Here is a 15,826-nt window from a genome sequence, read left to right on the forward strand (position 1 = left end):
ACAGATTTAAGTTAAATTTAAACTTGTATTTTATTTTTAATTTTTATTTATTTTTAATATATATAATTTTATTTATTTGTTCTAATAAATGTTAATGTGTTTGTTATATATGACAACAGAATGCTCCTCGATTCATCATACACAAACAGAGCACAAGTTTTGATCTCTCTGGTTGTACCCAAAGTAGGGTCACACCATTCATGCAATCATACATGTACCTAGGGTAATGTTGTCCGTCTCCTTTCACCACCTTACCTACCCCCATGTCCCTCCCTCCCCTTTGCCCCATCCAAACTTCCTTCTCTCATACCATGCCCCCCACACCCCATTAAGGATTAGCATCCACTTATCAGAGAAAACATTTGGCCTCTGGGTTTTTGGTATTGGCTTACTCAGCATTATATTCTCCAACTGCATCCATTTACATGCAGATGCCACGATTTTATTGTCTTTTATTGCTGAGTAATATTCCATCCTGTGTGTATTTACCACAGTTTCTTTATTCATTCATTTATTTATTGATAGGCATCTAGGTTGATTACACAGTTTGGCTAATGTGAATTATGCTGCTATGAACATTGATGTGACTGCATCACTATAGTATGCTGTTTTTGAGTCCTTTGGGTATAGACCAAGGAGTGGGATAGCTGGGTCAAATGGTGGTTCCATTCCAAGTTTTCTAAGGAATCTCCATACTGCTTTCCAGATTGGTTGCACCAATTTGCAGTTCCACCAGCAGTGTATGAGGGTGCTTTTCCCCCCACATCCTTGCCAACACTTCTTGTTGTTTGTATTCTTGATAACTGCTATTTTGACTGGAGTGAGATGAAATCTTAGAGTAGTTTTGATTTATACTTCTCTAATTGCTAGGGATGTTGAACATTTTTTCATATATTTGTTAATCGATTGTATATCTTCTTCTGAGAAGTGTCTGTTCAGCTCCTTAGCCCCTTTATTGATCGGGTTGTTTGTTTTTGTGGTGTTAAGTTTTTTGAGTTCTTTATATATCCATGAGATTAGTGCTGTATCTGATGTGTGTGTGTGTGGCAAAAATTTGCTCCCCAAATGTAGGCTCTCTCTTCACCTCATTGATTGTTCCTTTTGCTGAGAAGCAGCTTTTTTTTTAGTTTGAATTGATCCCATTTATTGATTCTTGATTTTATTTCTTGTGTTATAGTATGAGTTTTGTTAAGGAAGTCAGACCCTAAGCCAACATGGTAAAGATTTGGACCTACTTTTTCTTCTTTTAGGCGCAGGGTCTCTGGTCTAATTCCTAGGTCCTTGATCCACTTTGAGTTGAGTTTTGTGCATGGTGAGAGGAGTTTAGTTTCATTTTGTATCATATGGATTTCCAGTTTTCCCAGAACCATTTGTTGAAGAGGCTATCTTTTCTCCAATGTGTGTTTTGGGCACTTTTGTTTAATATGAGATAACTTTATGTGGGTTTGTCTCTATTCTGTATCATTGGTCTATGTGTCTGTTTTGGTGCCAATACCATGCCATTTTTGTTACTATAGCTTTGTAGTATAGTTTAAGGTCTGGTATAGTGATGCCACCTGCTTCACTCTTCTTGCTAAGGATTGCTTGGCTATTCTGGGTCTCTTATTTTTTTCAAATAAATTTCATGATTGTTTTTTATATATCAATAAGGAATGATGTTGGGATTTTAATTGGAATTGCATTGAATCTGATAAGTACTTTGGGTGGTGTGGTCATTTTGACAATATTAATTCTGCCTATCTCAGAAGAGGGGAGATCTTTCCATCTTCTAAGGTCTTCTTCATTTTTTTTTTTCTTTAGTATTCTGTAGTTTTCATTGTAGGGGTCTCTTACCTGTTTTGTTAAATTGATTCCGAAATATTTTATTTTTTTTTGAGACTATTGTGAATGGGATAGTTTTCCTAATTTCTCTTTTAGAGGATTCATCACTTGATGTATAGAAATGCATTTGATTTATGGCTATTGATCTTATATCCTGCTACTTTGCTGAATTCATAATTCATTTTTTAATTCTAGAAGTTTTCTGGTGAAATTTTTTTGGATTCTTTAAGTATAGAATCATGTCTTCAGCAAATAGTGGTAGTTTAGGTTCTTTTCCTATTCGTATCCCTTTAATTTCTTTCATCTAATTGCTTTGGCTGGACTTTCAAGGACTATGCTGAATAGAAGTGGTGAAAGAAGGCATCCCTGGCTTGTTCCAGTTTTTAGAGGGAATGTTTCCAGTTTTTCTCCATTTAGAATGATGTTGGCCTTGGGTTTAGCATAAATATCTTTTATAATGTTGAGGTATGTTCCTACTATCCCTTGTTTTTCTGGTGTTTTGAACTTAAAAGGGTGCATTTTGTCAAATGCTTTCTGTGCATCAATTGATATAATCATATGATTCTTATATTTAGGTCTTTTGATGTGATGAATTACATTTATTGATTTCTGTGTGTTGAACCATCCTTGCATCCCTGGGATGAACACTACTTGATCATGTTTCACTATTTTTAAAATATGTTTTTGTATGCAACTTGCTAGAATTTTATTGAGAATTTTTGCATCTATGTTCATCAGGGATATTGGTCTGAAATTTTCTTTCCTTGATGTGTGTCTGTCTGGTTTTAGTATCAGGATGATACTAGCCTCATAGAATAAGTTTGGAAGGGTTTCCTCCTTTTCTATTTCATGGAATAATTTGAGGAGTATTGGTATTAATTATTCTTTGCAGGTCTCGTATATCTTGGCTGAGAATTCGTCTGGTCCTGAGCTTTTCTTAGTTGGTAGGCTTTTGATGGCGTCTTCTATTTCCTTGTTGAAATTGATCTGTTTCAGTTGCATATGTCCTCTTGGTTCAGTTTGGGTAGATCAGATGCCTCTGGAAATTTATTGGTGTCTTCAAGGCTATTTTACTGGAGTATAAATTTTCAAAATAGTTTCTAATTGTCTTCTGTATTTCAGTAGTGTCTGTTGTGATACTTCCTTTTTCATCATGAATTTTAGTAATTTGAGTTTTCTTTCTCCCTCTTTTTATTAGGGTGGCTGTGGGTTTGTCAATTTTATTTATTTTTTCAAAGAACTAGCTTTTTGTTTTTTCAATGTTTTTGAGTTCTTTTGATTCAGTTTTATTGATTTTAGCCCTGATTTTAAGTATTTCCTGTCTTCTACTATTGGTGTTGGTTTGTTCTTACTTTCTTTGGGCTTCTCAATGTAATGTTAAGTCATTTATCTTTTTCTTCTTTTAATGAATGAGTTTAATGCAATAAACTTTCCTCTTATGGGGCTGGGGATGTGGCTCAAGCGGTAGCGTGCTCGCCTGGCATGCGTGTGGCCTGGGTTCGATCCTCAGCACCACATACAAACAAGTGTGTGTCCGCTGAAAACTAAAAAATAAATATTAACTTTCCTTAAATTTTAACTTTTAAAAAAATTTAACTAATTAAATTTTAACTTTATTAAAAATAAACTTTCCTCTTAGCACTGCCTTCATAGTATCCCAGAGATTTTGATACATAGTATCAGAGTTTTCACTTACCTCTAAGAATTTTTTTATCTCCTCACTGATGAGTAGCATATTATTTAGTTTCCAGGTGTTGAAGTAGCTTTTATTTTTTGTTTTATCATTCATATCTAATTTCTTTTCATTATGGTCAGATAGAATGCAGAGTAATATCTCTGTTTTTTTGTATTTGCTAAGACTTGCTTTGTGACATAACATGTGGTCTTTTTTGGAGAAGGATCCATGTGCTGCTAAGAAAAAAATGTATTTGCTTGTTGATGGGTGAAATATTCTATTTACATCTGTTAAGTCTAAATAATTGTTTTATTGAGTTCTATAGTTTCTTTGTTTAGTTTTTGTTTGGAAGATCTGTTCAGTGGTGAGAGAGGTATGCTGAAGTCACCCAGTATTATTGTGTTGTGGTCTATTTGATTCTTGCAGTTGAGAAGGGTTGGTTTGATACACATAGATGCTTCATTGTTTGGGGCATAGATATTTATATCTTGTTGAGGTATGATTCCCTTGAGTAGTATGAAATGTCCTTTTTTATCCCTTTTCACTAACTTTGGTTTGAAGTCTACTTTATCTGATATGAGGATGGAAACCCCTGCTGGTTTATGCGATCCATGTGAGTGATAAGTTTTTTCCCCATCCTTTCACCTTCAGTCTGTGGATGTTTTTCCTGTGAGATGAGTCTCTTGAAGGATGCATATTGTTGGGTCTTTTTTTAAAAAATCCAGTCTGGCAGTCTGTGTTTTTTAATTGATGAGTTTAGGCCATTATTGAAATATGTTTTGTATTCCCAGTCATTCTGGTTTATTTTTGGTTTTTAACTTGACTTGATTGGCTTTTCCTTTAGTGTAGTTCCCTCCCTTTGCAGATTTTCAGTATTCTTTTTCATTTCCTCCTTATGGAATATTTGCCAGGAATGTTCTGTAGTGCAGGCTTTCTTGCTGTAAATTCTTTAACTTTTGTTTTATCATGGAAGGTTTTTATTTCGTCATTAACTCTGAAGTTTAATTTTGCTGGATATAAGATTCTTGATTGGCATCCATTTTCTTTTAGCGCTTGGTATATGTTGTTCCAGGATCTCCTTTCCTTAAGGGACTGGGTTGAAAAATCTGCTGAGATCTGAATTGGTCTCCCCTATACATAATCTGATTCTTCTCTCTTGTGGCCTTTAAAATTTTATCCTTATTCTGTATGCTAGTCATTTTCATTATAATGTAGATCTGTTGTAATTTTGTACATTTGTAAGCTTCTTGTATTTGATTTTCCAATTCATTCTTCATGTTTTGGAAATTTTCTGATATTATTTCATTGAAGAGATTGTGCATTCCTTTGGTTTGAAACTCTGTTCCTTCCTCTATCCCAATAAATCTTAGATTTGGTCTTTTGATGTTATCCCATAATTCTTGGATGTTCTATTCATGGTTTCTTACCATTTTTACTGTGTGGTCAACTTTATTTTTATGATTGTATATTTTGTCTTCATTGTCTGAGGTTCTGTCTTCCAAGTGATTTAGTCTGTTGGTGATGCTTTCTATTTTTTTTTTTTTAAATTTGGTTTATTGTTTCCTTCATTTCAAGGATTTCTATTTGGATTATTTTTCAAAATCTCTATCCCTTTCTTGAATTAATCTTTGCTGCCTGTATTTGCTGTCTTATGTCTTTGTTGGAGTGGTCAGTTTTTGCCTGTATTTGCTCTCTTAGCTCATTCTTTAATTCCCAGGTCATTTTAATTATGTACATTCTGAACGCCTTCTCTGTTATTTCATCTACTGAGCTGTCAATGGATTCTATTATTAAAGTATCTTGGTTTGTTTGGGGCATTTTCCTCTGTTGTATTTTCATGTTGTCTATGTGTCTTCCTCTCTTGCAGTGTGGATCTGAGGTATTGTAGTTTTTACCCTATAATCTTGTAGTGACCCTGCAGGTTACAAATACCTCACCTTTAAGGGGGACATCAATGTTTACAGTACCCAGTGCAACTAATACACAGCCATAAATCAATTAGCTTCTATTTAGATACTGACAGTTTTGCCATTATAAGACGAGTACGATTATCTTCTACCATATAGCCAGTAGGTTTGCATAAGGGTTTACAGTTTCTGGTGGTGGTCGGAGACAGAAGGGGTCGGGTAGGATGTGAGTTGATGAGGTAAAATGTGAGAATATAGAGGTATTAGATTATAGGATAAGTGAAAGGGGAATCAAAAGAAGTTGGTTGTTAGCAGGAGAAGATAAAAGAAAAAAAAAGAGGCAACCCCATGCAAGGCTCCCTGTCCCCTCCACAACAGGATTGTGACTGTCAGCACATCTAGTAGGGATACCTCTGGTGCAAATGGGCCCACAGGGACCTTGGTGATGGTCTTCCAGGTCCTGGTTGTTGCCCCTAGATGGAAGCGGCCACAGCCCTAGTTGGTGGTGGCAGTAGCATCAAGACTGTAGGTAGCTTGCTGTTGGGCTTCCAGGTCTCAGTCAGTGTCCCAAGATGGAATCTGCCCCAACTAAAGGTGGTGGAGGTGGCAGTGGAGGTAACCCAAGATAGCAGTGGAGGTGTCCCAAGATGGAGGTAACTGCTTTCAGAGATGTGGCTGGAAGGATGGGCTGTATGATGGCGTTGGGTGGCCTATTCAGTGATGGCATACTGTGGTGTGTGGTGCTCCAGTAGCAGCTGCCTCTGGCCCTGGCCGTTGTCCCATGGTGGAGATTACACGTGACAAGGACTATGGCTATGGCTGCAGTGTCCCAAGATGGAGGTGGTTTGGCTGTAGCCACAGGTTGGTGGATAGGGACCCACAGTGTGGTGTTCCTGTCCTCCCAGGTGCGGTGTTCTTCTCTGTGCAGGCACTGTGGTTCCTGGCTCCCAAGGAGGTGGGGCGCAGTGGTTCCTGTCCAGCCTCTGGTCAGAGGTGGTGGGCTTAAGTTGTATTTTAAATGTGGTTGTTCATTAAAACTGATTGATTAAAGTAAAGGAAGAATTATGTTTGCTTTGTTTTGTAAGAATGAGTGTGAAGAAAAGGAGAATTGAAATAATTTAGAGGAGTCCAGGCAGTGCCAGAATGACCTCATTTTGTTAAATTTATGGTAGGCATGAAACCAGTTCAATTGAGCTTCTCTTTCCTTCAGAGAAGAAATATATTAGAAGTCAGAGTTAATCAAGATTGACTCTTTTTTTTTTTTTTTTAAAGAGAGAGAGAGAGAATTTTTTAATATTTATTTTTTAGTTTTCAGTGGACACAACATCTTTGTATGTGGTGCTGAGGATCGAACCCGGGCTGCACGCATGCCAGGCGAGCGCGCTACTGCTTGAGGCACATCCCCAGCCCAAAATTGACTCTCAGTTTTTGCTACTGCGATAAATAGTTCTTGTCTGTTGAGTGGCTGATCTTCAGAGAACTGAGTTTACATTAGGTGTAAGTATTCCCAAAGATATATATATATATACATATATATTTTATAATCTAGCATTTTTTAGCTGTTAAAAAATTTGAGCTGTTGTATTCTTATTTTGAATTAATGACTCCAAAATTGTGTCTGATTTTCTCAGTTGTACTGTAGACTCCTCAGGGGCCTTTTCCATACATACTTATTTACTTTTCCCAGCATTTCTAGGAGATGGGTAGATATTTATATTAGTTTCCTATGGCTGCTGTAATAAATTACCACAAACCTAGTGGCTTAAAACACCAGAAATTTATTTAGTCAGAGTTCTGGAGATAAGAAATTTTGAAATCAGTATCAATCAACTGAGATTGAAGTATAGTAGGGCCTTGCCTCCTCCAGAGGCTCTAGAGGAGAATCATTCCTGACCTCTTCTAGGCTCTGGTGACAACTGGCATTCCTTGGTTTATGGCTGCATCCATGCAGCCTCTGCCTCTGTGGTGACATTCCCTATCTCCTTTCTGTCTGCAGTCAAGTCTCCCTTTGCCTTCCTCTTAAAAGATGTACTTTATGTGAATTGTATTTAGGGCCCACCCTGATAATTTCGAAATAATCCCCCATTGCAAAAATAGTTATTACTTATATAAAAGTTTCTCCCCCCCATACATAAGTAACAATTATGTCTTTCAGGGATTGGGGTGTGGATATATTTTGAGTTATTCAGCCTATCACTGAATTGGATATTAATCTGTGCTTTACAGATAAAGAAACTTGATAATTTCCTAAAATCACAATGTTTGAAAATCTGACCCCTTCTGTTTTTCCCTGTCCTCCTATACCCTTTCCTTCTCCCCTTCTCCTCTCTCTTTTCCCCTTTTCTCTTCCTCCTACCCATCTCCTTTTAGAAAATAGTAATAATCAGATCTTGGTGCAGTGGCCTTAGCCTATAGTCCCAGCACTTGGGAGGCTGAGGCAGGAAGGTAGTTTGGCACCATGAGTTGGAGACGAACCTTGGCAACATAGCAAGACCCCATCTCAAATAAAAAATAAAATAAAATAAAAAAAGAAGAAAAAAAAAAAAGAAATAGTAATGTTCTGTTTACCTGGATTTGTCAAACTGTAGTGTTTAGGGACTTTCTCCCTCTCTCTCTCTCTCCTTTTCTAAGACTTATTTTGAGATCATTGTAGAGTCCCATGCAGTTGTAAGAAATAGTACAAAGAGATGCCATGACCCCTTTGCCCAGTTTTTCTCAGTGGTAATTACAACTAGGACATTTGACATTGATACAGCTAAGATATAGAAGAATTTGTCACAGGATTTTTTATTGTGCCCTTTTTTTTTAGTTACAACCTTCCTTTCCCTGACCTGGTAAACATGAATCTATAATTATAGTTTAAAATAATCTACATTTTTGTCATTAGACGAATGTTATATAAATGGAGTTATACAGTATACAATTCTTGGGAATTGGTGTTTTTCACTTAACGTAATTTCCTGGAATTGAAGTTATTACATGAATCAATAGTTTGTTCTTTTTTTTTGTCCTTAATATTCCTCATATCAGTATCCTTAATATTCCTTCATATGGAAATACCCATTGAAGGACATCTGAATTATTTCTAGTGTTTGACTGTTAGGAATAAATATGCTGTGAACATTTGGGTACAGGTCTTTGTGTGACTGTGTACTACTTCTCTGAGGTAAATATCCAGGTGTGCAACTGTTGAACCATGTGGTGTTTGCATAAAGACTCATGGATATATTTCTGAAATCTCATATCCATTCCATTCATGCATCTATCCTTATGACAATACCAACTATCTTTTTTGTTTTTAATTTTTTTTTTTTAGTTGTATGTAGACACAATACCTTTATTTTATTTGTTTATATGTGGTGCTGAGGATCCAACTGAGGACCTCAAACATGCTAGGCGACTGCTCTACCGCTGAGCCACAACCCCAGCCCAATACCAACTATCTTGATTACCATTGTTTGGTAGGAAGTTTTGAAAACAGAAAGTACGTGTCCTACTTTGTTCTTCATTTTCAACATTGTTTTGTATATTGTGAGTTCCTGCAAATGCACAGAAATTTTAGAATCAGTTTGTCATTTTCTATAAGGCAGCCATTTGGAGATCTGTCATTGATTTTAGTATATTCATTGAGTTGTATAATTATCAAAATCAATTTAAAAACATTTTTATTATCCCGCAAACCCTCACATTCATTAGAAGTGACACCTAATTCTTAGTCCTCCCTCCTCCAGACTCTCCTTTGCCCTAGGCAACCCCAGTCTGCTTCACCTCTCTGTGTGTACCTATTCTGACATTTCTTCTAAGTGGAATCATATAATATGTGGTGTCTTCTCCACTGTGTCTTTTACTTAGCATGGTGTTTTCAGGGTTCTTCTATGTGGTATCATGTGTAACAGTACTTAATTCTTTTTTGTGATGAAATAATTTATTATATAGATAGGGCACATTTTATTTATTAGGAGGCTGAGGCAGGAAGATGGTATGGCACTATGAGTTGATGGATATTTGAGTTGTTTCCACTTATTGGCTGTTAAGAATAATGCTTCCATTGGGCTGGGATTCTGGCTCAGCGGTAGAGCTCTCGCCTAGCACGGGCGGGACCTGGGTTCGATTCTCAGCACCACATTAAAAAAAAAAAGGCATTGTGTTATGTCCATCTACAAAAAAGATTCTCTCTCTTTCTCTAAAAAAAAAAAAAATTATAAAAAAAGAATAATGCTTCCATGAACATTCATGTATAAGTTTTATATAATTGTAAGTTTTCATTCTTGTGTACATATCTAGGAGTGGGTTGTTGGGTCATTGAGTAACTATGTTTAACCTTTTGAGGAACTACCAGAGTGTTCTCCAGAGTGGCTGTATGATTTTACTATCCTAGCAGCTTTGCCTAAAGGTTCTCCCCAAACCCTTATTATTATCTGTCTTTTTGATCAGAGCCATTCTGGAGAAGTTATATCATCCTAGTGGATGTATGGTGATACCTCTTTGTGGTTTTGATTTGCCTGATGATAAATTATGTCAAGCATGTTTTCATGTGCTTGTTTACATTTTTACCTTTTCTTTGTAGATATGTTATTCAAATTCCTTACCCATTTTTAATTGGATTATTTGCCTTTTTATTATTGAGTTATAGGAGTTCTCCATATAAGTGTTCTAGATATAAGTTCATTACCATAGATAAGATTTGCAAAATTTTTCTCCCACTCTAGGTTTTTTTTTCATGTGAAATAAAGTTGATTTTTTTAGTGTTTATCTTGTATGTGTAACCTTGCTGAACTTAGTCCTAGGAGATTTTCGGGGTAAATTTCTTTAGTATGTCTGTGTGAACCATCATGTCATCTGCAGACAGGGACCCTTCATTTATGTATGAGTTACTTCCTTTTCTTGCCTTCTTGCATTGGCTAGAACTTCTAATACTATGTTGAATTACAGTGGTAAGAATGAACTTGTTTACTTTATTCCTGATAGTGTGTGTGGGGGGTGCATTATGCATTTGGTCTTTTATCACTGAGTGTAATAATGTTTGCTGTAACTTGTAAATGCTCATTATCTACTTGAGAAAGTTCCTCGTTATTTCAGTATTTTCTGAAAGTTGTTCTCATGAGTAAGTAATGACTTTTTAAAAATCATTTTACTGTGTCAATTGGTATGATTATGTGATTTTTTTCCCCTTGGGTGGATTAGATTGATGTTTGAATGAATCAGCTTTGCATCCCTGATTAAATTCAGTTTTTAATATACTGTTGAATTCTTTTAGTACTTTGTTGAGTATTTTTGTGTCTATCTTCAGGTAATGTTCTGTAGATATTTTTCTTTTGCATAATCTCTTTCTGGTTTTTGTATCAGGATAATACAAACTTCATAAAATGGATAGAGAAGTGCTTCCAGTTCAGCTTTTGTTTCCTAAGAGAGATTACGTAGAGTTGGCTTTAATTCGCCTTTAAACATTTGATAAAATTCTCTGATGAAGTGATCTGGGCCAGATTTTTTTTTTTTTTTTTGAAACTTTTAAATTATAAGTTCAGTTTCCTTAATAGTTAATGGCTATTCAAATTATCTATTTAATTTTGGGTAATTTGTGTTATGTTGTGCTCTTGAGGATTTGGTCCACTAATAAAAAGCAGGACTTCTTGGTGGTAGGGGTGGGATTTTCTGCTCTTCTTCAGGCCTCCACTGATTCAACCCTGTCTCATTACTGTTCTGTATGTGGCCTTTGCTGACACCACTGGGAGGGGATGACCTTGTTACCCCTGGGCAGGGGTGAAAGCTTAGGCCTCTTCTGAACCACTCCAATGGGATGGATAGAAATACAGACCCTGCAGGTGGTTTCCACAGTCACTTTATAGCAGGGGCAGGGATTGGAGAAAATTGGAAGCTAAGTTAGGGCACCTTATAGCCTGGCATGGGTGGCCACAGGTTTTTTTTTTTTAACTTTTTTCTTGGACTGGAATTCAGTTTATTACCTGAAAGTTTTCTGTCTTGCTGTGTTGTTCTTTTCTTAGTCCTTTGACTTAAGAGAACCAAAGTGGTCTTTTTTCTTCCCCCATTTACCTTTCTGCATTCCTGGCTTCTTCAGCTCTTTGTGGTATATGACGTAAAAAAGAAAACCAGGGAACCCACCGAAGCGTTGTTCCATGGGTCCCAAGTCCCTGGCTGGTCTGCCTTCTCTCTCCTTCAGTCTTCTCATATTTGTTTTATGTATGATCGCCGCCACTCTTTTCCATTGTAGTTACCTAAAGCAGTAGGAAAAGGTCCATCTGCTTGATCTTGTTGAAAGTGGAAATTGCCTTTTTATTGAAGAAACCATAGGGTAGAAGTTAAGACGCTTAATTGGTTAGAAAGACACTAAGTTGTTTTGGGTTGATTATTTTAAAATAACAATTTAACTGTGTTTCATTCTTCAGACAGCAGTTCTGTTTCTCAAATCATTGTTCATTAAAATCAAACCCTCTTTAGTTTTTGATCTCTTAAGAGGCTTGAACATCCTGTGACCTAATTTATTTCTGCGTTAGATATAAATTCACAATAAATTAAATTTCTAACTTAGTATGTGTTTGTGAAAGATGAGTTTTATGGAGAGAAGTAACTATTTTTTTTTCTAGTGCTTGTCAGAGATCTTTTTTGTTTTGTTTTGTTTTGCAGTACTGGGAATCAAACTCAGGACCTCAGAACTTTTGTGCTCTACCGCTGATCTATGAGTACCTCAGCCACTTGTCAGAGATCTTGAAGCTGTGGATCTTTATCTAAAAGAAGAGAAAAGACATTATGCAGAGTATTTAAGATCTGCATAAGGAAAACTTGAGAAAGTCTGAATGAACCAAAAGGATTCCTAAGTACCTCCAGCAGGAACCTAAGTGCTACTTAGAACTGTTTTCCTGGTTCTCAGATTCTCTGGGATCTGTAGCTTTCATTGCTTTGGACTTATTTCACAGTTTTTTAAGTTGTAAAATATAGATGGCAACGTAAATTGTTCTTGTCCTTAGATGTGCAAAGGAATCTCATTGGTTGGAAGTACAGTTGGTTTCTTTTCCTCTTATTTGGAAGAAGCCAGTTTTGTATGTTTTAAGCTAATTTATTTTAGTATTCTCTGTTGGGGACCGTAAATCAAGTCAAGATGGCGCCTGGCAGTTTGCCAGGAGGAGTGGTTTGTGAGGCAATGCCACCGAGCCATTAAGATGGTAGGGATTCCTTATTGGCTGATTGTTGTAACTGGATGATGCTAATTGAGTCAAGCTGTGTGTAATCAGTTAGGTATATATACCTCTGCTGTTTTGCAATAAAGCGGCTCCCGCTACCTTTGTGCCCGCTACCTTGAGTTCCTACTCAGTTCCTGCTGAGTTCCCTGCAGTAAAGCAGTTCCCGCTTCAACCTTCAAGTTGCTTGTCACCTCCTGGTTATTTTGCCCAGCCGGACTGCTGCAATTCTCCACTGGCTATGTATGCGTTTGCTCTTCTGATTCTTTTTTGATCCAGTTGGAAAATCTTATTTGTTCCCCAGTTACTTAATAGATTAATTGAAGCCATTTATTTTTATATTTGTATGAGAAACACATTATTTTGTTTGTTTGTTTTAGTTATCCTTTAACAGCTTGAACTCTGAATATGGTCTGACTGGGCTTGAATCCCAACTTTGTCACTTACTAGTCTTGTAGTGGGAGCCAGAAATTTTATTTTTTTAACTTAAGTGTATTTACTCACTATAAAAAGGGATTACAGTTCTATTTTCTTTCCATAGTTTTGCAAGGATTAAAATAGATTTTGCAAGTAACATACTTCTCACAGAATCTCATACATCCTAAGAACTTTTAAAAAATTGTTATGAAAAGGATGTGGGCAACTACTTTTACCTTCCCGAAACTTAGCTTCTTAATCTTAAGAGAGAGAGAGAGAGAGAGAGAGAGATAGATAGATAGATATTGTGTGTGTGTGAGGTTTTCACTTGGTTTTAGTTCATAAGGTTTATTGACAGTAATCGGAAAGAATGAAGTAATTGACAATAGTTGCCTTAGGAGGGGAGGGCATTTTTATTATGTAGTACTGTTGCTATTCCGAGAAAAGACAGTGTTGGGTTTGAAGTGGTAAACAGTTGGAATAGCAGTCTAGTAATTCAGTTCAGTAAATATGGATGAGAAGACCCTGCTCTCCTGGCTTTGCACTGGGAAGAAGCATGAGGCAGGAAATGTGGCTTAAGAGAATTACTACTATCTTTTGGCTTTAAAAATATGAAGAGAGGGTCTTAAAAGATGGAAGGCTTTAGAATTGCTGAATACTTGGATAGATTTGGCATGCTCCTCAGGGAGTAGGAACCGGAAAGGGCTGAATTTTGTTCAACCTAGGAATAACTTCTTGAGAGATTCAAGGCCAGTTTTGGGTGAGCAGGGACTTGGGGTGCCTAAAAAAGAGGGAGGAATTGGAAAGGTAACTCAAAGATGCCTTGAATTGTCCTTTTCCTCTGACCCTCACTAATTAAAGATATTTTACTTGGAGTGTTTGCGGGGAAGGAGAGGGTAATGGTGTATAGGAGTGGAGTAGAACTGGTGAATTGGGGGCTGAGGATGTAGCTCAGTGGTAGAGTGCTTGACTAGCATGTGCAAGGCCCTTGGTTCAATCTCCAACACTATTGGGAAAAAAAAGTGTTGAATTGGTTGTGTGAGAAGAGGAAATTCTTAGAGCATGAGGAAGTTAGCAGTGATCCAAGGGAAGAGCTTGCCCTGCTGTGAATCTATGTGAATGGGGGTGGTTCAAGCTAAGGGACTAACTACTACAATGCTAGAATTTTGAAAATAAGCCTTAATGTAAAATCTACTCTGTAAATCCTAAGGAGTTCACCAAAAATACATACCTTTATTTATAACTGAGAAACATGCATATTGATACAAAGAAATTAGTACTACTGTAGGTAAAACCAACAGTCTGTCCACTAAAATTGATAAGTTTTATGCAGAATAAAATGATCCTTATAATTTGGTGTTACAATCAGGATGCAGAAAGTGGGGAGAGTGTCTTTTATGCCTGTGCCTTTCTTTAGAAAAGTCTTTGGGTCCCTCTTGTCATCTTTGAAACTTAAAGAACCCTGTGTTCAGCTAGAACTGTTGAGACTGAGGCATCTCTGATGTAAAAGGATTTGTTCATTTATTACAGATGTTAGCCAGAAAAAGGACCAGGTCCTGGGATAAGTTCCAGTAATTGCCAGTAGCAGGGCTAGATAGCAGTTGGAAAAGAACTTTTTTTAATAAGGAAAAATTGGAGAAGGACAACATAAATTGTTTACATTGAAATTACCTTGGCTATAGATAAAGAGGAGTGTGATTATGCAAGATGGTGAAGCTTTAGGATAGGAGGGTAGTCCATAGGAGAAGGACTTCTGGATAGGTTGGGGATAACAGTTATTGAGTTTGTATGTAATGAGATTAAGTTAAGGTTCTAACATATGAAATGAAAATATTACATAACCTTTTTCTCTTCCTGTCTCCATCCTCCAGCCCTCATAATGAAATTTAGGGCATCTCAGAATTTTTCTTTTATCTCCTTTATGAGTTAAGAAGAGTGTCGGGAAGGAAACTTCCCTTATCCATTCCTTCTCTGGTTGGAGTCTAGGTTCAGATTTTGCCTTACTGTTCTTCTTTCTAGGGGTGTTGCTGGCAGGGAGAAGCACTCCAATGAGTTAGCCAAAAATATTTTGGTTCCCTCCCTGGAGCCTATAAAGGTAGGACACATATTGAACTCTCACTTCACTTTTCTGGCATTCCCATCCTGAACACTAGGGACCAGCATTGTACCCCATCTTCCTGGGTTACCGGTTCATTGGTTCAGTCTATAGTACTTGAGTGTTTCAGTTCTATAGTCCGTTTATAACCCACATACCATGAACCATCTGACTGCCTTAGTGCACTGACTATGCTTTCTGTTTTCTCCCATTTATTATGTTTATAGCTTCTGAAAAACCAAGTTGGGACTCCCAGAAGCTGGCAACAAAAGGATGAAATTATTTGTACATTTCAGAGAAAAATAAGCTATGATGCTTCTGAACCCATGAACTATTAGCAAGGCAGATTCTACCTTCCAAACATTTTCTAAAAGCAGGACTGTAAAAGCTTGGGGTAAGTCTGACATGGTTTCCGTACTTGAGGTTTTTATTTTGCTTCATGTATCTGGACACAAAGCTTTTTGAATTGACCATAGCTGATCCTGTTTATGTTGTATTCTATGCTTGCTCCATATCTATAACCTTTTCATTGAAAAGTAAATATTTATCTGTTAGATGTATGGTAAGTTCCTATTGATAGAAAATAAAATAGCATATTTATATCCTACAACAAAACCCAGCATTTCTGTTTGGCCCTTGATCATGTGATTCCTTTTGAGTCTTTAAGAATTAGATACCATTGGGCATGGTGGCACGCACCTATAATCCCAGCAATTTG

At 36.9% G+C, this 15,826-nt stretch overlaps 1 protein-coding gene across 12 annotated transcripts in view; it reads left to right on the forward strand.

The window, feature by feature from the left end:
- Lclat1 (lysocardiolipin acyltransferase 1) overlaps nt 1–15,826 on the forward strand; it is a 233,340-nt gene that overhangs the window by 7,963 nt on the left and 209,551 nt on the right. For 9 of the 12 annotated variants that reach the window (XM_076832830.2, XM_076832820.2, XM_076832818.2 and 6 more), the window contains one exon: nt 15,336–15,502. The exons of 2 other annotated variants lie outside the window; for them this stretch is intronic. The gene's annotated coding sequence lies outside the window, so the exon portion shown is untranslated. Of the gene's footprint in view, nt 1–15,040; nt 15,109–15,335; nt 15,503–15,826 lie in introns of those variants that run through there. One more of the 12 variants, XM_076832823.2, reaches the window with a different exon arrangement.

Source organism: Callospermophilus lateralis, chromosome 14, assembly GCF_048772815.1.
Source record: "Callospermophilus lateralis isolate mCalLat2 chromosome 14, mCalLat2.hap1, whole genome shotgun sequence".
NCBI classification, from domain to species: Eukaryota; Metazoa; Chordata; class Mammalia; order Rodentia; family Sciuridae; genus Callospermophilus; species Callospermophilus lateralis.